Genomic DNA, 24659 nt, shown 5'->3' on the forward strand with positions numbered 1-24659 from the left:
GCTACCATGTGAAGCTAGTTTATTCAATTTCTTTATTTTTTTAAAGTGTATTCATTTATTTTGAGAGAGACAGAGACAGGGGCAGAGGGGCAGAGAGAGAGGGAGAGAGAGAATCCCAAGTAGGTTCCGAGCTGCCACGGCAGAGGCCCTTAAGGGGCTCGAACCCACAAAGCTGTGAGCTCAGGACCTGAGCCGAGTCGAGTCCATTGCTTAACCGTCTGAGCCACCCAGGTGCCCCTGGTTTATTCAGTTTCTGCTATGTAGAGCATAGACCAAATATGTCTACCCCTTGTGTTGATGACACTCGCATTGCCTCTAGCATTTGTGCATAATTTACATACATATCCGTTCATTCACTTAGGCGAGTGTGATCAATGCTCAAACAGAGTGTCTCCCAGTGCGCACGTGCAGGGTTTTTTAGGAGTAGAATTGCAGCCCCATATGCATACACATGTTGTTTTCCCCGGCGATGCCAAACTGTTTCCCAAAATGTTTATACAAACACACATTCCCATTACAATTGATGGAAGTTCCCTTTTTTTCCCAAATCCTCAAAGCATTTGGTATCTGGATTCTAAATTTTTTGACAGTCTGAAGGACGAGACATAGAATATTAGGATATTAATTCCAACTTGCCTGATTAATTATAAGGTTGAGTATCTGGACATCTGCCAATGATCTTTTGTGTTTTCTGTGAAATGTTTGTTCGTGTCTCTAGCCCATCTTTTTAGGCAGAAGCATTCTGGATGATCTTTTTTTTTTTTTTTTTTTTTGTCCACCGTGTATGTGTCAAATTTATTTTTACAGCATTTTCACTCATTTTGGATGTCCTTTTATAATAAACATAAGTTCCTAATTTTAGTGGACTCAAATTTGTCAATCTTTTCTTTATAGAAATATATAATCTATTTAAGAAATCATTCCCTACCCAAAGCCACAAAAATAAGTTTTCCTATATCATTTTCTCAACAGTATATAGTTTTAACTTGTACATTTTCGTCCTTAATGTGCATGTGGAAATTATTTTGTGTTTGGGAAAGTGGGGATCCCATTTCTTCTTTTGTCTGTCCTGTCTCCACTTATCCGGAAGGCTTTTTATTTATGTAGGCGGTCTTCGACATTTTTCAGTAAAGTTTTATAATTTTTCCCACACATATCTTACACATATTAGATTCAATGCAAAATATTTAAATTTTAGTCTTATAAACAGCATATTTAAAAATTTCATTTTCTAAATTGAATTTTTTTTTAATTTAATGCTTATTTATTTTTGAGAGAGATAGAGAGAGAGAGAGAGAAAATGCTCGCGAGCAGTGGAGGGGCAGAGAAAGAGGGAGACAGAGAATCCAAGGCAGGCTCCAGGCTCTGAGCTGTCAGCACAGAGCCCGATGTGAGGCTCGAACTCACAAAACGCAAGATCATGACCTGAGCCAAAGTTGGATATTTAACTGACTGAGCCACCCAGGTACCCCTCATTTTCTAAATTGAAATTTCATTTCAATTGTTGCTTGTATGTAAAATGTGATTAACAATAATATATTGATTTTGCCTCCAGCAGCCTCCCTAAACTTACAAATATCAACCTTTTCTATAGATTCTTTTGGATTTTCTTTTTTTTTTTTTTTAATTTTTTTTTTCAACGTTTATTTATTTTTGGGACAGAGAGAGACAGAGCATGAACGGGGGAGGGGCAGAGAGAAAGGGAGACACAGAATCGGAAACAGGCTCCAGGCTCTGAGCCATCAGCCCAGAGCCCGACGCGGGGCTCGAACTCACGGACCGCGAGATCGTGACCCGGCTGAAGTCGGACGCCAACCGACTGCGCCACCCAGGCGCCCCTGGATTTTCTTTGACAATGCTATCATCTGTCAATAATGAGTTTGTATTTTTCTTTCCTAAAATATACCTTTTTTTTTTAGTTGCCTCATTGTATTCACTGGACTCTCCTGTATAAAGTGTAATAAATGATTGAGGGCATCTTTGTTTTCTTATTAATTATAAAGGGGATATTTTCATTATGTGATCATTAAGAATAATGCTTCCTATAAGTTTTTTTTAATGTCCTTTATCAGGTTATGAAATATTTGCAGAACTTTTCCTCAAGGAAAGAGAGTTTAATTGATTGCTTTTTCTCTACCAATTGAGATAATAGGATTTTCTCCCTTTAAACTTTTAGTGCCATGATTTCAATGAATTGTTTTCTTAATGATTTTTAAATTTTTTTAATGTTTATTTATTTTTGAGACAGAGACAGTGTGCGAGCAGGGGAGGGGCAGAGAGAGAGAGGAAGACACAGAATCGGAAACAGGCTCCAGGCTCTGAGCTGTCAGCACAGAGCCCAATGCGGGGCTCGAACTCATGAGCCGTGAGATCATGACCTGAGCCGAAGTTGGACGCTTAACTGACTGAGTCACCCAGGTGCCCCTTGTTTTCCTAGTGTTAAAGGAACCTTGAATTCCTAAGATAAACCCATCTAGGCCACGAGACATTATTATTATTTATTTTTATACACTGAATGATTCCATTTACTAAGATTCTGTTAGAATTAAGAAAAAATATTTTTCCTTTCTGGTCATTAGGTTTTGGTATGAAGATTTTACTAGACTTTATTTTCAGGAAGAGTTTGTATAAACTTGCAGTGAAATGTTCCTTGAACTTATTATCTGTAATGTCAGATAGACCTCAAGGTTTCTTTGTTGGAAGATTTCTGCCTACTAATTCAATTTCATTAGTGATTATAAGAATATTCAGATTTTCTATTTCTTCTAGGGTCAGTGTGGTTAAGTTATATTTTAAAAATCAATCCACTGTAATATTACTCAACCATAAAAAAGAAGGAAATCTTGCCACTTGTAATGAAATGGATGGAGTTAGAGGGTATAATTCTAAGCGAAGTAAGTCAGAGAAAAACAAATACCATGTGATTTCACTCATATGTGGAATTTAAGAAATAAAACAAATGCTCACAGGGAGAAAAAATGAGAGAGGCAAACCAAGAAACAGACTCTTAACTCTAGAGAACAATCTGATGGTTACCAGACGGGGGTGGGGGGGTGGGGGGGGGGAATGGGTGAAAGAGGTGATAGGGATTAAGGACTCCACTTGTCCAGACGAGCACCAAGTGATGTATGGAAGTGTTGTTGAATCACTACATTGTACACCTGAAACTAATATTTACACTGTATATTAACTCACTGGAATTTAAATAAGAACTTTAAAACAAGAAAAAAAAATAAAGATTAATCCATTGCATCTAAGTTTTCAAACTAATGGCCTTAAAACAGGACATAGTACATTCTTACCTATTAAATCCTGAAGCACCTGGGGTCACTTTCTTTACTGCTATTCCTTGTCTTTGCTCCTTAACTTTTCAGAGGTGCGTCTGTGTTTTTATAGTTTATTTATTTTGAGAAAGAGAGCACACGCACAAGTGGCAGAGAAGCAGAGAGAGAACCCCAAGCAGGCCCCACACCACCGGCGTGGGGCCTAACACGGGGCTCAAACCCACGAACCATGAGTTCATGCCCAGAACCAAGAGTTGGACACTTAACCGACTGAGCCACCCAGGCACCCCCAGAGGTGTGTCTATTTAGTTCACCTGTTTTCAAAGAACCTACTCATGACAATAATTTTCTCTTTTATGTCTGTTTTCTGTTTCATCAGTGGTGGCTTTTATCTGTAGGATTACTTTCCTTTATCCTTCTTCCTTTGGGATTTATTTGCTGGCCATATTTTGTTTGTTCTCATTTCTCATGATGGATGCTGAGTGCCTTAATTTTGACCCTTTTTCTTTTAAATGAAAGCATTAGAGGTCACAAATTTCTCTGTGTATATCACAAGTTTTAACACAATATTTTTGCTTCTCCTTTGACCCATGAGTTACTTAGAAGTTAGAGAAACGAGGGGCAGTTGTGTGGCTCAGTCGGTTAAGAGGCCGACTCTTGATTTCAGCCAGGTCAGAGTCTCCTGGTTCGTGAGTTCGAGCCCCACATCGGGCTCTGCACTGACAGTGTGGAGCCTGCTTGGATTCCCTCTCACTGCTCCTCCCTGACTTTCTCTCTCAAAAAAAAAAAAAAAAAAAAAAACAAGTTTGAAAAACTTGCAAACGTATGGAACTCCTTTAATTTTGTTTTTTATTCCTAGTTGCACAGTGGTCAGAGGATGTGGTTTCTGTGACATCATTCCTTCGTTTCAGTTGAGACAAACTTAATGACCTTACAAACGATCAATTTTTGAGAATGTTCGCATGTGTTTTGAAGAATGTGCATTCTTTTCATTGTTATATGCAATTCTGCACGTGTCTAAACTGTGCTGCTTAAACCTTCTATATTATTACTCGGTTTTGTCTGCTTGAAGTGCTAATGTCTGAGAACAACGTGTTCCAATCTCCTACCTGTCTGTTTTCTCCTTATGGCTCTATTTAAAAAAAAAAATTTTTTTTAACGTTTATTTATTTTTGAGACAGAGAGAGACAGAGCATGAACAGGGGAGGGGCAGAGAGAGAGGGAGACACAGAATCGGAAGCAGGCTCCAGGCTCTGAGCCGTCAGCCCAGAGCCTGACGCGGGGCTTGAACTCACGGACCGCAAGATCGTGACCTGAGCTGAAGTCGGACGCTTAACCGACTGAGCCACCCAGGCGCCCCTGTTCTATTTTTTTTTAATTAAACTATACTATTGGGGCACCCAGGTGGCTCAGTCAATTAAGCGTCGACACTGCTCAGGTCATGATCTCACAGTTGGTGAGTTCGAGCCCTGTGTCGGGCTCTGTGCTGACAGCTCGGATCCTGGAGCCTGCTTCGGATTCTGTGTCTCCCTCTCTCTCTGCCCCTCCCCTGCTCATGCTCTGTCTCTCTCTGTCTCAAAAATAAATAAAAGATTAAAAAAAATTTTTTTAATTAAACTATAGTATTGCCATTTTAGAATTTCCTGTCTTCCTGCGGAATCGTACTTTTTTGTCATTTTGAAGTGAGTCTCTATCTCTGGTAATACTTTTTGCCTGAACTCTTTTATCAGATATTACCTAGCTATGTCCTCCCAGGCCCCGAGTCTTTGATACCAGAGACAGAAATCCTACACTCATCCCCAGTTCTCTTGCTTGTATGCTTTTGATTTGTCCTGCCGCTTGTTATTCTTTTTTTTTTTTCACCTGTTTTGCCTTTTCTTCTTTTAAATTGTCCTCTGTTTACTTACTTTTTCTTTTTTCCCTATCTTTTATTTGTGACTCATGATTTCCATTCTTTTAGGATTTACCCTCAAAATGCAACCATGTATCACCATCTCAACCTTCCCCTTGAGTAACAATAGGGCCTTTGGAGACCAAACCCAATGATTCTGCTCCAACTTATATGGCATTTAAAAAATCAGTATTTTAGCACATTAATTAACCCTACAACTTTGGTATTTCACTTTCACATAGAAAATACCTAGATTGACCAACAGGCTTACCAATTTTTTGCTAACCATTTCTTACTTAATCTCAGACCTTCTTTCTGAGATCAGTTTCCTTCCTGAAATACATCTTTATGTTTATTTATTTTGAGAGAGAGAGAAAGTGCTCCTCCCAAGTGGGGGAGGAGCAGGGAGAGAGAGAGAATCCCAAGCAGGCTCCACACTGTCAGCACAGAGCCCAATGTGGGGCTTGAACCCATGAACCACTAGATCATGACCTAAGCTGAAATCAAGATTCGGGCCCTTAACCAACTGAGCCACCCAGGCTCCCCTAAAGAAATACATATTTTTAGGAATCCCTTTGACAAAGTTCTGTTGTTCATAAACTCTGGTTTTGTATATATGACAATATCGATCTCACCCTAGTTTTTTTTTTTTTTTAAGTTTTTTTTTTTTCAACGTTTATTTATTTTTGGGACAGAGAGAGACAGAGCATGAACGGGAGAGGGGCAGAGAGAGAGGGAGACTCAGAATCGGAAACAGGCTCCAGGCTCTGAGCCATCAGCCCAGAGCCTGACACGGGGCTCGAACTCACGGACCGCGAGATTGTGACCTGGCTGAAGTCGGACGCTTAACCGACTGCGCCACCCAGGCGCCCCTCACCCTAGTTTTTAAAAGAAAAGTTTGTGGAGCATACAGTTCTGAATTGGTGGCCATTTTTTCCTCAGCATTTTGATTATTCTCCAGTTCTTGCTTCTATTATTTCTGCTAAAATCTATGCAAATTGTTTTTTCCCTTCTGTCTCCCCTGTTCTATTCATTTTCTTCCCAAACACCAGCTAAGTTTATGCTAGGCCTTTCTATTCTGTCTTCCACATATATTAATGTCTTATTTCCTACCCCCCCCCCCGCCCCAATCTTTTTCTTAAGGCTGTATGCTAGGTAACTTCAATATCTTGATATTTATTTTTCCTTTTTTTTTTCCCAGGAAGTGCAGGGATTACTTCTTGAATTCAAATATATTAATTCTTTATTTGTGTAAAATATGCTGTTTAGATTATTTCAAGAATTATACTCTTCATTTCATCTGCATGCTATTTTTGATAATCCTTTGTTCCTGTTTTTTGTTTTTTTTTTTTTAATTTTTTTGGGGGGCGCCTGGGTGCCTCGGTCGGTTAAGCGTCTGACTTCAGCTCAGGTCATGATCTTGCAGTCTGTGAGTTCGAGCCCCGTTCGGGCTCTGTGCTGACAGCTCAGAGCCTGGAACCTGCTTCCGATTCTGTGTCTCCCTCTCTCTCTGACCCTTCCCCCGTTCATGCTCTGTCTCTCTCTCTCTCAAAAATAAATAAATGTTCAAAAAAAATTTTTTGAACATTTATTTATTTTTGAGAGACAGAACGAGTGAGAGCACGAGCAGGGGAGGGGCAGAGAGAGGGAGACACAGAATCGGAAGCAGGTTTCAGGCTCCGAGCTGTCAGCACAGAGGCTGACGCGGGGCTCAAACTCACGGACCGCGAGATCATGACCTGAGCTGAAGTTGGACGCTTAACCGACTTAGCCACCCAGACACCCCCCACCTTTTTAAAGATTTCTGTATTTCATTATAATGGTCTTTCCTATTCGAAATCTGGTCATTCCAATAATCTGAGGTGTTTGTGCAGGAGTGGAGTGGTCTAGATTGATTGTTTTTGCTAATTTACTCCTGCTGATTTGTTTCCTTGGGCATAGGATAGTGACCTGGAAATTAACTTATATTTGACTATCTTTGACCTCATAATCCATGAGAGTTCTGAGTTCTTGGGTTACCTTCCTCCATCAAGGGTGTTTCTATGGGGAGTCCCGAACATTTTCAAGTGTATCCATTCCATCCATTGTGGGTCCTAAGCTTAAATTCCACATCTGCTGCTGGTGTGGGCATTTTCCAGGAAAAACCTAGCTTTTTGGGTTTGCCCACACTCCATTCCATTTTCATGCCATTGTTATTTTTCTTGTTTGGGGGATTTGTTTTTGTTTGCTTGTTTTGGCTGTTGCAAACTCCCATTGTTTTGTTTATGAGCTCAGCAGGATTTGAAAAAGTGTTCATGTTAAACCACAAGAGACTCTTAAATACAGAGAACAAACTGAGGGCGGATGGGGTGGGGTGGGGAAGAGGGGAAGATGGGTGATGGGCATTGAGGAGGGCACTTATTGGGATGAGCACTGGGTTGTTGTACATAAGCCAATTTGACAATAAATTATATTCATAAAAAAGTGTGCATGTTATAATCTATTCTGAATGTAGCAGTATTAGCTCCCCGACCCTTCCTAATGTCCAGTCCGCCACGTTGTTGGATGCTGTAAATCTAACAAACGGTAGTTAGTTATTATTATTATTGATTTGAAAAACACAGCTTCTATACCACAGGGCAGCATGGAATCCAGTCCTGGAATGTGGAGAAATTCATCAACAGTATTCAAAGAAACTGATAAATATAATTGACTGCCTCTGTTACACAGGTTTTTGAACCAGCATTTTTAAAACTGGAATTAGGTCTCTATAATGCAAACTTGTTTTGACACAGCTGCCATTGCAGATTCAAATGACAGAATCTGGTTCGGAGAAAGCAGCACACACTTTAAAGTTGCTCAACAGCGCTCTCCGAATGCCGCTGGTATCACTGCTTCCCGGGGCAACAGCCTTCTGCCAGTTCACATCAAAATGCACATTTAGCATCAAGGGGAAAAGGACCTTTTGGTTCTCCAAATTTATTTCCTTCCTCCCCCCTCCCTTCCCCTTTCTTCTCTTGCCAGCCAACAAAAATGATATCTGGATCTTAAGCTTAAACTCCAGACGAGCAGGAACCGTTAGGAATTGGAGGGGCTCTTGTTCCGGAATCTTAGACCCTCCAATATCAGGAATTTCCAAGAGAGAAATGAATACGCCTTTGTTTATTAGGGAATGAGGACGGTTTATAGTGTTTTCTAGGTGCTAGAATAAGTAATCCATTTGATGTCCTCATAATAAGATGTGCCCTTCTGTTTTCGCTCCTCTCAGATATGAATTATTAAAGACTCCTATTGTTCCTCTGTAAGTCTTGTATATAATGTAGAACTCATCTTGCAAAGAGGAAAGACAAAAACTGAAAGTAGCAAAAAACGATGCATCTGGAGCTTGTGATTTCTGCCAGCCGCAAAAATCATTTCTTGTACTTTTATACAAAAACGTTTTCCCCATTTGATTTCCATCTTGTGCTCAAGGTAATTATCCTTCAGAGACACCTACAGGGAGAGGCTTTGAGAGTGTCTGATAATTTTTAATGCGTTTGCCTCTCTACATTTTCTTCCCAACATTCTACTAAGTGGAGGACATCTGCCATGAAACATCAGCAGAGGAGGACTTCATTAAATATTGAATACTGTTTTCTGCCTCCGCAAGTGTTTGTCCTATACCAAATCCTCATATGGTGAAAGTGTGCAGGAGGGCAACCCAAATCTTCATGAGCCACAAACTGGTCCTTGGAAAAAGGAGATCGGCCCGCTGATATGCTGCTGGTTACTTAGGAGCAGTTAGCCACCTGCTGTGTTTCCAGTTTGAACAATTGTCACGATAGCACTTCTAAACAATGGTTTTCATGGAAACTTCAGATAATATGGTTGTGGATTGGAAGCAGTCTTCAAGATTTGCAACCCCTCTTTGCACAATAGTCAATAATAATTCAAAATGAGAGGAAAAGTCGCTGTTATAATCCTCTCATTGCTTTTTCCAAAATCTATACCTTTTCTTTTACGTATATAATGGAAATATACATTTTTAAACCAATTTTACATTCACTTTAGAATTTTCTCCGTCTATAATTTTAAGCCTTTGAGAAATTCCCTATTTACCGGGAGCTGTTGATTTTCCCATTAGTGCCATCTGCTGGTCTAGATATTCTGACAGGGTTCTAGTTTGCGAGTTAAAATACACTGAAGAAAACTTAGAATAGATTTTGAAAGTAATAGAAAATCTTCACTTAAATTTTGTGAAAAGATCTTTTTCACACGTACCTCATGGGTCATATTTAAATTCATAGATCCTTTTTAGCTCACTCAAAGTTATAATTACCATGACTTCAAATCATTCATATGTATATTTATAGGTATGTTATGTGTTATCATAATGTATTAAAGATGATAGGTTGACTTTCCCTTGAGTTGCAAAATTTCAGAAAGTTAACATTCAGGTTTAATTACATAATCTCTAAGAAGCAAATTTCAAGGCTGAAGGATAAAAATCCGATTTGTTGAACATTTTATATGTGGTTTAAATGAATTCTTCCCAAGCTGAGAAAATAATATTTACACTTATTTCGAACACTAGTAAACAGGTGGACTTGAAACCGGTAAGTCTAGGGTAGTTTCTTCCAAGTATCTTGTTGTATAGAAACTCACATCTAGTATGTCTGTACTAGTCAGATCCAGGTCTCAGCAATATTTTTCTTCTGGTTTTCGATAGTCTGTGATCGATCCAGTCCCATATCCCAAACGTTCGTTAATTTTATTTGTTGTAATGTTTCAAATAGATTTCACCCGTGATTTGTCATCCAGATGGCTTTCCAACAAAAGGGCACTTCTCCACCTTTGTATTTGCATCCAGCTCTGAAAGATGCCCAGTGGTTTGCTTGCTGTGTTCTGGCATGCTCACCATCTCAGTGGTTAGCTGAATACTGGAACGCATCCTCCCTTTCCTCTGCTCACTGATGAGATATAATTTATGTTGATTCAACTCTTCACAAATTGCCATCTGTCAGCTTTGCTTTCTCTAATCCCCTATCTCCCTCCTTCGTCGCATTTGGTGGAACTGGCAGAAGCTTGGATATTGGCTTGGAGCAAAGTCTCCCATCAATAGTAAAGATCTCATTTGAAACGTACATCTCACTCATGAATTGCCTTCTTTTCCATCTCAACTGTGGCGATATTGTCATTTAGCGTTTCATCGTCCTCTGCTGCACACAAAATAGTGTGGCAGCACCCACTGACACCTCTGGCTTCCAGAGCCATATTGAGAGGCACTTTGGCATCCTATGTCTCCCAAATAATCTGTCTCTGTTGGTACTGTGTTTTTGTTTGTGTAGTTGGTTGTTTTGGTTTTGGTTTTTGGGTGGTTATTTTTTTGTTTTTGTTTTTTTGCTTTGTTTTGTTTTTTGTTTGGAGACAGAGAGAGCATGAGCAGGGGGAGGTGCAGAAGCGGAGAGGAAGAGAGAGAGAGACCGAGAGAGAGAGAGAGAGAGAGAGAGAGAGAATCCTAAACAGGCTCCACACTCAACACAGAGCCCAATGCGGGGCTCAATCCCATGACCCTGGGATCACCAACCGAACTGAAATCAAGAATCTGACTGATGCTCAACCGACTTAGCCGCCCAGGTGCCCCTGTGTTTGTTAGTTTTCTATGGCCTGGTTTTATGCTTTCAGGAACTAGATATATGGAATATTCACAGTGATCATATCCAGATTCCTGTTTCCTCCCTTGTGTGCCTAAAACACAGACCAATTTCATTAAAAATTTCTATCCCAAAGAGACTATCTTTATATCCTCTTTATGTATCTGAACAAATCCTTCTATAGCCATGGAATATAGGAAAAATTAGTTAACGCTAATTAAAAAGTAGACAAGCATCATTTAATTAATAAGAATATTAAAGCATGGCGAAAATCTGTAGACAGACTAGAACTAAGCATAATTGAATACTTTAATGTTTTTAGAAGTGCTTTCCCTAAACGAAGCTTTCTCAACCTTGGTACCACTGACATTTTGGGCCAAATAATTCCTTTCGTGGGGGGCATTCTGTGCATTTTGGGATGTGTAGCAGCATCCCTCGCTTTTACCCACGGGATACTAGTGGTATTCCTGTCCTCTTTCTTGTGACAAACAGGAGTATCCGCATAGATTTGCCATGCATTCCTTGGGGGACAAATCTACCCCCCCCATCGGGAACCATAAAAATATTAATGAAAGTAAGACGCTAAAATACGAGCCAGCATCCACAGTATCCTGGTGGTTTTCATTAGCTTACAAATGACCTCACTATATGAGAAATGTCCGAGGATTTCCAACAGGACACAAAAACATGGAACTTAAAGCTGGAGAAGAATATGACAATATTTCTTCCAGAAACGGTGAGCTAGAATATAGCTCATGATTGTGGACTGCAGACATGCTCCCGGCAAAGTCTGACATCTGAACACAGAACTCATTGGTCAAGTGTTCTAACGGAGAGGTTGACAAGTTTGTATTTCTTATTTTCTAGGAATCCAGGAGCCTGTGGAAGCCTGGCATTAATCAGTGCTGGTAGCTAACTGCTTTCAGAACCACTGGTCTAATGGGTAGATCCTGAGTGCTAAGAGAAGAGTCTCCAATGCGCTATGTCGTCCTGGTTCTTGGCTGTGAGCCTTCCGAAAGCATCTTCATTAAGGGCCTATCTATCCTTGAATGTTAGGTGTTTCCTGGGGGCGGAGGTCCTCTGCTCAAAGTCTCCATCGATGTACAGCACACGATAGTTGTGACCTCATTCCGATTAAGCATACAGGTTATAAATCCTTTTTAGTTCCAAGGAAGCTTCTCCAATGGCACGTTCATGTACACAGTGGTGCTCTGTTATAACAAGGTTTCCTTGCTTCATGAAGTTGGAGATGCCATAGGCTAAATCGTGTCCCTGTAACATGAAAACCCATAAACCGCCCCCCCAATCTAATCTAATATGGTTAGTTCTGAAACAAAAGCATAAGTCCAACCCAAACCCTCATGTCACAGAGGAATCGCATTTTATACAACCATTTAGACTATATCATATCCACCACTTAAAATAATGTCTGGCTCTGAGATTTTGGGCTAACGGAATAATTCATGCTCATCATAGTGAGGACAGAAAATCTCTTAGAGCAGTTAAAAACATGGGTGACAAGACTTTGCTAAACCTCAGGTACTACCTCTATAAAATGGGGATGATAATAGTTACTATGCCTCCTAGACTTCTTCCTTTCTTTCTTTCTTTTGAAGAAAGAGAGGGCGCAAGTGAGCAAGGGGCACAGAGAGAGAGAGACAGAGAGAGAGATGGAATCCCACAAGGGGTGTATAGAGAGAGAGAGGGAGAGAGAGAGAAGAGGAGCTCACCGTAACCGGGGCTCGAGCTCACCTGATGTGGGACTCGAACTCACAAACTGTGAGATCACGACCTGAGCTAAAATCAGACGCTTAATAGCCATCCAGTCCCCTCTAGGTTTCTTTTGAAGGTTAAATGAGAATCTAGGCATGAAGTATACGATTCTGTGTCTGGCATATGGTAAGAATTCACTACCTCTTAGCTGCTAGTACTTTACTATATAATTATACAATGCATATTGTTGTTTTGGGAGCTACCAAGAGAGAGTGGTAACCTCTTACACACCAAATACGTTCATAGGGTTTCCTTAAAAGGAAAACTAGGGAAATTTATGCCTAAGAAAAGAAGTTGGTTTTCTTAGCAGTAACCCAAGAAACTTTAAATGCTCGATGAAAAGACTGGGGCACTCTATTTGGGATAAAAGTTGCAATTCTGTAAAGAAATATGATTTAAAAGAAAATGAATCAAACTATAGCCTAGCTTCAAAGACCTACAGAACATCCAAAGTCATCTTAGAATACAAAAGAAAAAAATAATAATAAAAGAGGAGAGTCTTGCCTGAATCCTTAGGTAGTAAGGATTTCGGTTCCTTTTTAACAATGACCAGGGGTCAAAGTGTCTTAACAAGCAGATAGACCATCTCGCATCCCTCTGGCAGGCAGGCTGGGAGCAGCCGCGTCGGGTAATCATCGCTCAATTACGGAGTTGCTAAGATCCACCGCTCTTCCAGCCCCTGCTTGTCAAACTACCTTCTGAGAATAATCTGACTTCCCGTGCCAGCTTCCCACTGGGAGAATGCACACTGGCACAATGGATACAGATGTGGGCCCTGAAAAGCATGCCTCCTTGGCAAGCTGCCAGGGTTTGGTGTGTCACAATTTGGGGAATGCCTTAAGAATGAGAACCACAGGGCACGCAAAGCTAGGCAATGTGCCTTTGGAGACTCGTTCTACCTCGGAGGACAGTAGCTTTGCACAGGACCACTGAACGTAAACCATCTATGTCAATGACCTTGATATCTCTTCAATGCTTCAATGGTTTGCTTCTTGTCACTTTATTTGGGAAGCTCCTATGTGAGTCTAACTTAGTGATAATTATAATCATTCACTAACTCGGTGAGGATTTTAGGCTTCTGAACATGGTTGACCCTATCTCTTAAACAGTGAGGCACTCTGTAACTAATTATTACAAATGTATCAATCTACATACAAATTCGGCGCAGTCCGGGAGAATTGTGAGAAAATTTTACCTTCAGAGGGTGAAAGGCCCCAGAAGTATCTAAAAGGTGTCTAAAAGATGTCTCTGAAGCATATTTTTACTGCAGTGGATACCTATAAAATGAAATTCAAATGTTAAACTTTGGTTAACTTTTAAAAAGCCACAAAAAGGCAGAGAACATCAAAAATATTCTGAACATCTTGATAATTAGAAATGTATTACATGGGGCGCCTGGATGGCTCAGTCGGGTAAGCAGCCGACTTCGGCTCAGGTCATGATCTCGCAGTTCGTGAGTTCGAGCCCCGCGTCAGCTCGGAACCTGGAGCCTGCTTCACATTCTGTGTGTGTGTCTCTCTCTCTCTGCCCCTTCCCTGCTCATGCTCTGTCTCTCTCTGTCTCAAAAATAAATAAACATTAAAAAAAATTTAAAAAAAAGAAATGTATTACAAAATAGAAACGGCAGAATTTCTAGCTATTAATCCAGAAGGAGGGTTCAAATAGTACAACAGAGTCTATCATCATTAGAAACTTCCACAGGTTTGAGATTTGGGTTGGCATCCTTTCTTGTCGTATAACTGCAATTACTTTCCAGAAGCTTATGGTGGATTACACAGTCTGGCATTCTAGTAAAAATCTGTTGGGTCTTAATTGGAAAAGAAACAAAAACAAAAACAAAACTTGTGTGTTCACTGGGGGCCTAAAATGGAGCCCAAATTACCTACTCTGTGGGTCAAAGAGTATTTGTCTCGACTTCTGCTGAGATGAAAGTCACTTCTGGGCTGTGACCTCATGTTCTTCCTAAGGTTGTTTAGTGCCTTCATTTTTGGAAAAGCGCAGAGCCTGAAGAATAAGGTCCGGCCAACGGGATTTCCATCCTGGCTGTGCATTGTCACTTTCCAAAAACACCAATGCTTGTAGACTACCACATTCAGTGCAAAAGTCATCCTACCACAAAATGCAAGTCTGGGCTTTTAAAAAGACCAACAGAGAGCTGAAGGCCCAACGCTAAATTTCAGAAGTGATGAGCCCGTGTTGGGGGTATGGTCCATCCCTGCTCTTACACCTGTGGAGTGGCAGGAGAGAAGCCCTCTGTGAGGAGGAGGGAGGACAGACCAGCCGCATCACTCTGTTGGTGGTGCCATAACAAGGGGGACGTGACCGACAGACACTTCCTCGAGTCCGGAGACGAGAAGCCTACGATCAAGTGTGGGCCGGGTTGTATTCCTGAGGCTTCTCTACTTGGCCCGTCGATGGCATCTACTCCTTGTGTCTTCATGTAGTCTTTCCTCTGTGCACAGACACATACCCAAATTTTGTCCTTTTATGAGGACACCCATCATGGGATTAGGACCCACCTTAAAAAAATCCACTTTACCTTAATTGCCTCTTTAAAGAATTTATCTCCAAACTTTTTGAGGTGCTGGGGTTAGGACTTCAATACGTGAATTTTGTGAGGGCACAACTCAGCCCACAAGAGCAGCCCAACTCTTCATGGACTTATAATAGGCACAAGTGGAACAGCTGACATGACCCAGTGTAGGGCCTTGGCCACAGAGCAAGACTTTCCCCACGGGCAATGTGTTCCCCTGGGTTGTCACTGAATGCTTGGTGGGTGGTCCATCAGTTTCCTGTTGCTGCAGCAACACATTACCACAGAATTATTGGCTTCGAACAACACAGATTTATTTTTTTTTTAATTTTTTAAAATGTGTATTCATTTTTGAGAGACAGAGCACAAGCAGGGGTGGGGAAATGAGAGAGAGAGAGAGAGAGAGAGAGACAGAATCCAAAGCAGGCTCCAGGCTCCGAGCTGTCAACACAGAGCCCAGCGTGGGGCTTGAACCCACAAACTGCGAGATCATGACCTGAGCCGAAGTCGGACACTCAACCGACTGAGCCGCCCAGGCGCCCCGAACAACACAGATTTATTATCCTACAGTTCTGTAGGCCAGAAGTCTAATTTCGTCTCCCTGAGCTAAAACCACGGTGTTGACTGGGCTCTGTTCCCTTCAGAGGCTCTAGAAGAGAGTCCATTTCCTTGCCTTTTCCAGCTTCAAGAGGCTGCCTGCATTCCTTGGTTGATGGCCCCTTCCTCCAACTTCAAAGCCAGAAGAGTTATATCTCGCTGACCCTGTTTCCATCACCACATCTGCTCAGACTCTTCTGTTCTGCCTCCCTCTTCCATTATTAATGACCCTTGTGATTACATGTCAGGTACCCAGATAATTCAGAATAATCTTGTTTTTTTACTGTCAGCTGGCTGGCAACTTTAATTCCATCTTCAGCCTTCATTCCCCCTATCCATGTAATCTAACACAGTTAGCTTCTGGGGATCAGGATGTGGACATCTCGAGACACCATTACTCTGCCTACCACCATAGACAGTATGTCAAAGGCTGGGGCGGCACCAGAGATCTGAGAGCTATCTCCCTGAAGGCATGAAGTGCCTCCCCTGAATGGGAGCAAAAGATGGGCGGGAGGGATGCTGAGAGAAAGTCCTCCAAGGCATTTTAGGCCCCCACAGAGTATAAGGCAGTGCTGGGCAGCAGGGCAGGAAGGTTCTCCAGCGGTTCAGAAAGTGTGTGAAGGGAGCAGGTCTGGAGAACAAAACCTCCCCCATGGATACAGAGCAGCTGGGTTGGAAAACAGATAAAAGTTTCCCATATTCTAGTAAGCTGGTGGCTCAGTGGTCAAGCCAAAGAGCTCTCCAGGATCTCACCAGTGCTTATATCCCAGGCCCTCCAGAAGACCAAGTCCTGGTCCTGCTTTAAAGCACTTCAAATTGGTGGTGAACAGAATCCAAGTAAAGCTCCTACAAAGCTCAGATCCAGCCTAAGTGCAGATCAGATTGTATCAGCCCTGTCCCCTCACCTTAGCAGCCCGACCCAAGCAGGAGCATGCATTTTTATGGAGTAAATGTTATTATTTCCATCTCTACCATTCTTTATTAAAAAGTATTTGAGTAGGGGTGCTTGGGTGGCTCAGTTGGTTGAGTGCTCAACTGTTGATCTCGGCTCAGGTCATGATCTCATAGTTGGTGAGTTCAAGCCCTGCGTCAGGCTCACAGCTGTCAGTGCAGAGCTCACTTCAGATCTTCTTTTCCCCTCTCTCTGCCCCCTCCCTTGCTCTCTTTCTCAAAAATAAATAAACATTAAAAAATAAATTAAAAAAAAATTCCATTCTCCAATAAGAGGAATCGGGTCTTTCTGAAAAACAGACTGATACCAGGGTGGGGCAGGGAAAATACGAGAACAAACTGGAGCGTCTTAGGGAGAGAAGTACTCAGAGGAAGGTGAGGATATATCAAAAGGCATAGACACCAGCATGACAAAGCTTCTGATGGCCAAAGCTGCAACAATTTGAGCAATAAAATAATAATAGTATTAGATTGTAACCCACAGACTGAAATAAATACTCATGAGTCCATGCTCAGATACTAAATAATTGAATGAATAAATGGGAGAGAAGAGACAGCTCTTTCTCATAGCATTTGAATTAATAAATGTGGAAAAAGTAAGAGACACAGAAAATTACCTTTTGGATACCACAGTTAGATTGCTGCAAGCAAGATCCACCAATGGTTGCTACAGTCAGTGGACAAAATTTGAGGAAAATGAGGACATGTATATATTCTAGATCTCCCTAGGAAATTCACTAACTACAAAGAGAAAGAGAATCATTTCACCATGGAGAAACCCAGTAGATACCCCCTTGTCGAAGTGATCAAGGTTAGCATCACTGGTAACATAGGACGTTTCAACATCAGGTACCCCTGTTAATACACTGAGGAAGGTGCATCACTTCTGTAGTGTTTGCTAAAAATGCCTAACCTCAATCTAATCCTGGGGAAATCCCCGACAAACCCAAACTGAGGGACAATCTGCAAAAAACAGTATTCTTCAAAAGGGCCGAGGTCACCAGAGATGAGGAAAGATAGGAATGGCCACAGCTGGAGAGGTCTAAGGCAACATGACAATTAAATACCAGGTGGGATCCTGGATTGGATCCTGCAACAGAAAAACAACATACCCGGAAAAATCTGGTGATATCTAAACTGTCTGTAGTTCAGGTGACAGCAATATGCCAGGGTCAGTGTCTCAGTTTTGATAGCTGTCTCTGGCTGTGGGAGATGTGAGGGGCAGGGAAAGCAAGGTGGAACGCATGCAGGTTCTCTCTGTGATGGTTCTATATTTCTCTGGAAATCTCAAATGATTTCAAATTAAAAAAAAAAAATGTGCCAAAGGATCTCGTGGAAAAGGTTGACAACCTGCCTGAGGAGAGCAAGACTTTCCGCCAAGACATAGAAGCTATTAAAAACGACAACAACAACAAATGGAAATGTCAGAACTAAAAGATACTGATACCGGGGTCTACACAGCAGAAATCTTGGCTTAATTGTTCAGAGGCAGGGAGCAGGCAGTTGGACGTTTAGGAGTAATTCCCCAGGCAATTCTAATTATAGCCAAGGCTATACCAGGCTAGCTTGTTCAAATCAACATTAACATATAAAGAAGCTATATAGAGACTTTCCTGGACTTACTGACATCCTAATATTGTAAGTAGAAAGTTCATTTAATATACCTAACCTATAGAATATCATAGCTTAGCCTAGCCTACCTTAAACGTGCTCAAAACACTTATGTTAACCTACAGTTCAGCAAAATCATCCCCCGCAAAGCCTGTTTTACAATAAAGTGTCATGCATCTCACGTAATTGGTTAAGTACTGCACCGAGAGTTAAAAACAGGATGGCTTGTTTGGGTACAGAATGGTCTTCAGTGTACTGGTTGTCCACTCTCATGATGGCGTGGCCGACTGGGGGCTGTGGTTTTCTCCAACTGGCCAACATCAGGAGAGAGGGTCATGCTGGACATCATAGTCTGGGAAAAAATCAAAATTCCAAATTTGAAGTCACAGCGCCCACCAAATACATATCGATTTAACACCATCATAGAGTCAAAACCTCTTAAATGGAACCACTATAAGTCAGGGACTGTCTGTACTGTCTGCCGGGGGTCCCTAAGACCACTCCCATGTTTGAGACTTACTAGAAGGGCTCAGGGGGATCCTCATATAGTTTTACCATGGCTACGATGACTTACAGCCAGATCATAAAAGACAGTAGTCAGGAGGAATCCCCACACAAGCTTCCATGTCCTCTCTCCCTCCCCCGAGTGGGACACTTGAGCATGCTTCTTTCTCCAGCAAGTGTGTGATGTTTCTGCCCAGGGAAACTGGAGCATGCATGGTTCTCATTGGAAAAGTCCAAGATTTTTAATGGGCGCTTATCAGGTGGGCACCCCCTGCTTAATATGCTCCCAAATTCCAGACCCCCAGAAAGAACGTAGGTATTCTGCACAAAACCACACTGCTTGTTCCAACAGCTGAAGCACGGTGAGCCACTTTATAAGTTAGGAAAAGCTTTATATCATTGTAGGAGCTGTTTGCCGATCAAGATCCCAGACGCCAGCCATGGCCGACCTTACCAGCAGGTAATTCTTCTGCGTATATCATAACTCACACCATGGCTCACATTTTACTGAGTACATATGAGAAGACAGTCTCTGTATTTTACATACCTCATCTCGTATAGTCCTTTTGACAATCCACGAGCTGGGTATCGTCTTCGTTTTATAGCTCAGATAATTTGAGGCTTAGAGATCTTTAACCCCAAGAGATAATTTACCCCAACTGCCCACAGCCAGTAAACAGTGATCATCTAAATCTACAGTTCAATTCTGACACATCCTGTGCTGAATCCTTTTTTGTCCTTTTGGAATTGGAGACAAATAATCGCTCTCCCTCTCTTTACCACAGAGCGTATTTGCAGATAAATGAGGAGGCTTCCAAAAGTACCTAGAAAGAAATTGTATAAATTCTGTTTTTTCCATCGTTATTACCAGTGTAGGTAATTTTAACAAAAACAAGTGTCTCAAGTAGATCAATAAATGTGGCATTTGAAAAACCACCTTTTCCACATTTTGTGAATCTCCTTTCTATGTTACAATGGTATGTGAAAATATCAAAATATCACTTCCCCAAATTATTGCCAATTCACCTATTTACTGTTTTTTTTAAGGTAAGTAGGCTTTGGCTTTTCAAATATTACTGATCTCTTCCCTTTTTGTCTCCTCCAACCCTTGGACCATGTGACGTTTTATTGTAAGCGGTTACGCTGTGCGCAATTCAAAGCTGCTGCTAATTGACCAACCTCCATAGCCTCACAGGTGGTTCTCATTCAATAAATGTTATGTTCAATTTTATGACCAACACCCCTACATGTATTTCAACAACAGGAAACCAAAAGGTGACAGAGAAGTCCCCTTTGCTCTTTCAGGGAGAAACCCTCCGTTGCCCTGTGCCCTGGATGCACCTGTGGTCTTTTACCGGGAGCCCAAGGGCAGGCCAGCTGATCCAGCTTGGGGACTGCCTAAACTTCCAAGAGGAGCCACCCTTGTGTCCCTCCGTTGGTGGAGCCCTCTCATGGGCAAGCCGAGGCTGTTGCAAAGTTTATGCCAACTGAAGCAAAGACACTGATTTAAAATCGTAAATAAAAGATAGCCTTAATGAAATGAAGCGTCTAAGTTTCTGGACGGAGGGTGGCGATGTTTTAATAAGCGGCCTGATAATAAATATTTTAGGCTTTTCAGGCCATAAAATCTTTCAGTGTCTGTTTCAGTGACTCGGCTCGCCCTTGCGGTGTGCAAGGAAACTTAGACAATGTGTAAACAAATGGGCATGGCCATGTTCCAATAAAACTTTATTTACAAAAACAGGGGGCAGGTTGGATTTGGTTTACAGGCTGCAGTATACCAGCGCCCGTTCTAGAACATTAGCAGAATCTGCTGCATGTGTTTTTCCCTTTAAGATACCCAGGAAACAGTAACCCCTTTATTCATGATGTAACTTATTATTCCTACTTATAGCCCAAGCGGAGTTTCCATACTCAAATGCTAGAATTTTCAGATGTGAAGTGCATGAGATTGGTTTATATATTTAACTTTGTTTATGATGAATACCAGTACTAATCATTGTTAAATATAGAAATGCAGATAGAGCCTGTGTGTGTTAATCAATAGCCCATGAGCCATTTTGGTTGGCACACTGCCATGTTCTGCGTGGAGAACAGCTGGGATCTGACTGCTTTTGCGAAATGTATTGAGGTACAATGACAAAAGAAATATCGCCAGATGCCTGTACATGATAATGCATCTGGAAAAAGGCTGGGTTGTAGAATCAATAGCCGTCAGATGGTCCCCTCGCACAGATATTCCTGGGAGACCAAAATTTATAAATACAAGTAAAATCTACATAAGCCTCTAGGTTCACAGTAGCTTTTTTTCTAAATGCAATCTGAATTTCAAAATGTAGCTATGCCTATTCAGTGATTGATTTGCACAAAATAACTATGAATTCCATATAACACTGTTTGAATTTTAACGATATGTGTCTTGATGACTCTCCCTCTGCATTGAAAGGATGACTGGTTGTATCAAACAGCAGGTCACAACCAGTAGATGGCATCTAACAGCTAGAGCAATAGTTTAGACCTATTTTTAACATCACGCTTGCGATTTATGAGGGCTCACCCTCCGACGTTATTTATAACAGATCAGTTTAATTTCGAGCCCTTACTCATCATGGTTGAATTTTTAAAAATTACTATCCAATAAGTTCATATAAAGGGCCAAAAAGGACCAAAAACTTCCCGCAATTTGAACCTGATCGTTCTACTGCACTTCCACACCATAAGCGGACTACATATTCTGAATTTTTTAAATGGATATAATTTAAAGACATTAAACACTGAACACAGGCATTTGAAATACAGTTAGTCCTTTATGATTGAATAAAACTAACTTGCTAATTGTTGGACCAAGACCAAAAGATATAATACCAAACCTCCTGCAATTTGGATAAATTCCATGGGAGTCAAGTGAGTTCAAAAGTCTCACAAATAATGAAATTACTGACCAGGATAGATCGGAAGGAGAAAACCAATAGATTGAATTCCGTTCCTTGGAGCTCAATTTGCTTTTTAGCTGACTGTTTTTAGCTGTCTGCAATTGCACCAAACTGAAGTCATTAAAAACCCATCCATTTTCGTAGTCAACCTCCACAGGACTTCAGTGAATCTCACCACAGATGATACTTTGTAAGAGGCAGACTTTGCAAGTTTCACCTCATTCTTTCCTCTACAGGGTTTATCAATGCCAAGATCTAAGATTGTAAATAATTTGAAGAAATGGAATGTGTCTTACCATGCATTTTTTCTAAGTTGCCATGCACATGTGTTGGTGTTAGTGTTAGATCGATTTCATAAATAAAAGAGCCTTCTTGGAAAAGTGAAGGACAGAGGTCTGTGGGGGGGAAAGAATAATCTAATCAGAGACTTGTTTCTTACTTTAATCACGAGCCATAAAAACAGCCAAATCCCATGTCACGCTGCAGTAAAGGTTACATCAGTACTTCATACAATATTTATAGTGTAAGAGAAAGCCCTGCAGTCCGACTCCAATATGACATTAATCTTCCTGCTGTGTCACCACACACCCACCCCTCCCCTCAGCTAAATGTGCTCCCCGGTGCCATTCCGATAATGGACATAATTGGCCGGGGAATATTAATGTAACAAGAAATCCAGAGCACAAAACAAATATAGAATCATACTGGATCCTAGGGAAGTATGTTTTGAGTGCCACTTAAGTGGGGGGGGGGGGGGTGCTACCCATCCCAGTTTGCCCTAGACTGAGGGGCTTCCTGGATGCTGAGCTTCCAAACCCAGACAAGTTGGTGATCCCACTTTTAAGAGGCAATGGCTTGAGGCTATAAAGGCTTCATGCAAACAATATTTATCACACCTTGTTGTACAAAAGGTCATCACGGGCAAGACCTGGCATGAGGTCTTACTATGGCATGAGGCTATAGGACTCGAAGCTTGAGCCTGAGACAAGGTCCGGGATTTCGTTCCCACAGAGCAGGGAGCTTTTCTGTCCTGATTTCTTTCTTGGTCTCCACTGTCCAGGCTCACAGGTTTAGGGAAGGGAGGGCAGGGCTTTCAGAGCCTAAGAATTCAGGGAACCCCTGTTTGGGGCCACTTTTCAGACCACGGCCCCTTCTGGCACTCTTTCCTGGTGTTACCCATTCTGTAATTCTCATTGAAACCTCATTTATACCCAGAAGAATACATCAAAGCAGCCACAAAGGAGCTCAGTCATAAGGATGCAATCAACGTAATTATCACGCTTCTCCATGAAGCTGCTCTGGGTAGCTGGAGGACCGTCGGGTGGGATTTGAAGGCTTTGCTGCCTCTGACGTCTCCGCTCATTTCACGAAAAGCTTTCTGGAGGACATCTGATGAACAAATGATTTACAGTTACTGAAATGGGGCGCAGGGCTGGATCATCGCCTTTATTGCAACCATCTAGGCGATGGCAACATGATTGAGTACTAGAGTAGCCAAGGGAATTGAAAGGCCCCTCGGTTATTGTACACTGCAAACTCAAAACTGCGTTGTTCTATGTGGCGTAAGGCGTGCCACCTAAAATGATGATACACCACGTGCAGAGAGCAGAGGATTCCCCCTGGAGCCTGTAGCACAGGCCAGGTATGTCAGGTCTACATTTTTTTTTTAAGTTTATTTATTTATTTTTAATTTTTTTTTAATGTTTATTTACTTTTGAGAGAGAGAGAGAGACAGAGTGTGAGTGGGGGAGGGGCAGAGAGAGAGGGAGACACAGAATCCGAAACAAGACTCCGGGCTCTGAGCTGTCAGCACAGAGCCCAATGCAGGGCTCGAACTCACGAACTGTGGGATCATGACCTAAGCCAAAGTCCCACGCTTAACTGACCGAGTCCCGGCCAGCTATTTTTTTTTAAGGTGGACAGAACAAAGTCCCAAAAAAGTTGTTCTTATGAAAAGTGCCTCCCTCCAAATCACCTTGAAGTTTCTACTAGCAGCAGGTCAATGGCTTCCTAAAAAGCCTTGTGTAGCTTCAAAAAACACATTCTCAAGCCGCGTAGGTGGCTCAGTCGGTTGAGCAACCGACTCTTGGTTTCGGCTCAGGTCATGATCACGCGCTCGGTGGGTTCGAGCCCCGCGTTGGGTTCGAGCCCCGCGTTGGGTTCGAGCCCCGCGTTGGGTTTTGTGCTTATGGTGCAGACCCTGCTTAGGATTCTGTCTCTCCCTCTCTCTCTCTCTCTGCCCCTCCCCGCACAGGTGCGTGCTCTCTCTCTCTCTCTCTCAAAATAAACTTAAAAAATTATATATATAAAAAGAAAACATATTATCATGGAAGGGAGATGAGAAGCAACCTACTACATGTAGTTATTCCAGAGTTCAAGAGAAAGGTAGAACAGATGGACAGATTTTGCCTGGAGTCCATATGAAGAGGTATTTGAAAATAGCTCAGGTAACGGACCTCCAGAAGATTGGGGACGAAGATACAGGTAACCTACCTGACAATCTTATCAAAGGCCATTAGCATCCCTTCTCTTGCCTTCCTTCCCTATATGAGGTGGAAAGGGCTTACGTCTGGTACGTGCTTCCTCGCCAGCGGGCACAGGAACTTCCAGCAGATTGTCCCCATCACACATCTGAATCAATCTGAGTGCTAGCCCTTGAAGAGCAAAGGAGGTGTTTGAAAATGGCTAAACATTACAACACATCATTTTTAATGAACGCAGGACTTAGATTTAGAAGCCGGCAAAGAAACTATTTGCCGCTGAGTAATTTTAAAGCCAACCCTACCCACCTTTTATTATTGTTATTTTTTTTAATGAGAGAGGAGACATTGCCAGTCACCCTTTCTAGAGGCAAAATAATTGTATAAAAGAGGTGTAGTGGAATGACTGAGAATTTAGTCTTTGAAGCCAGGCAATCAGGGTTCAAATCCTGGTTTTATCACTTTACTAGTGGGTCCTACAGCCTAATGG

Source organism: Puma concolor, chromosome D3 (genome assembly GCF_028749965.1).
Source record: "Puma concolor isolate L17-30 chromosome D3, mPumCon1.1.hap2, whole genome shotgun sequence".
In the NCBI taxonomy this organism is placed as follows: domain Eukaryota; kingdom Metazoa; phylum Chordata; class Mammalia; order Carnivora; family Felidae; genus Puma; species Puma concolor.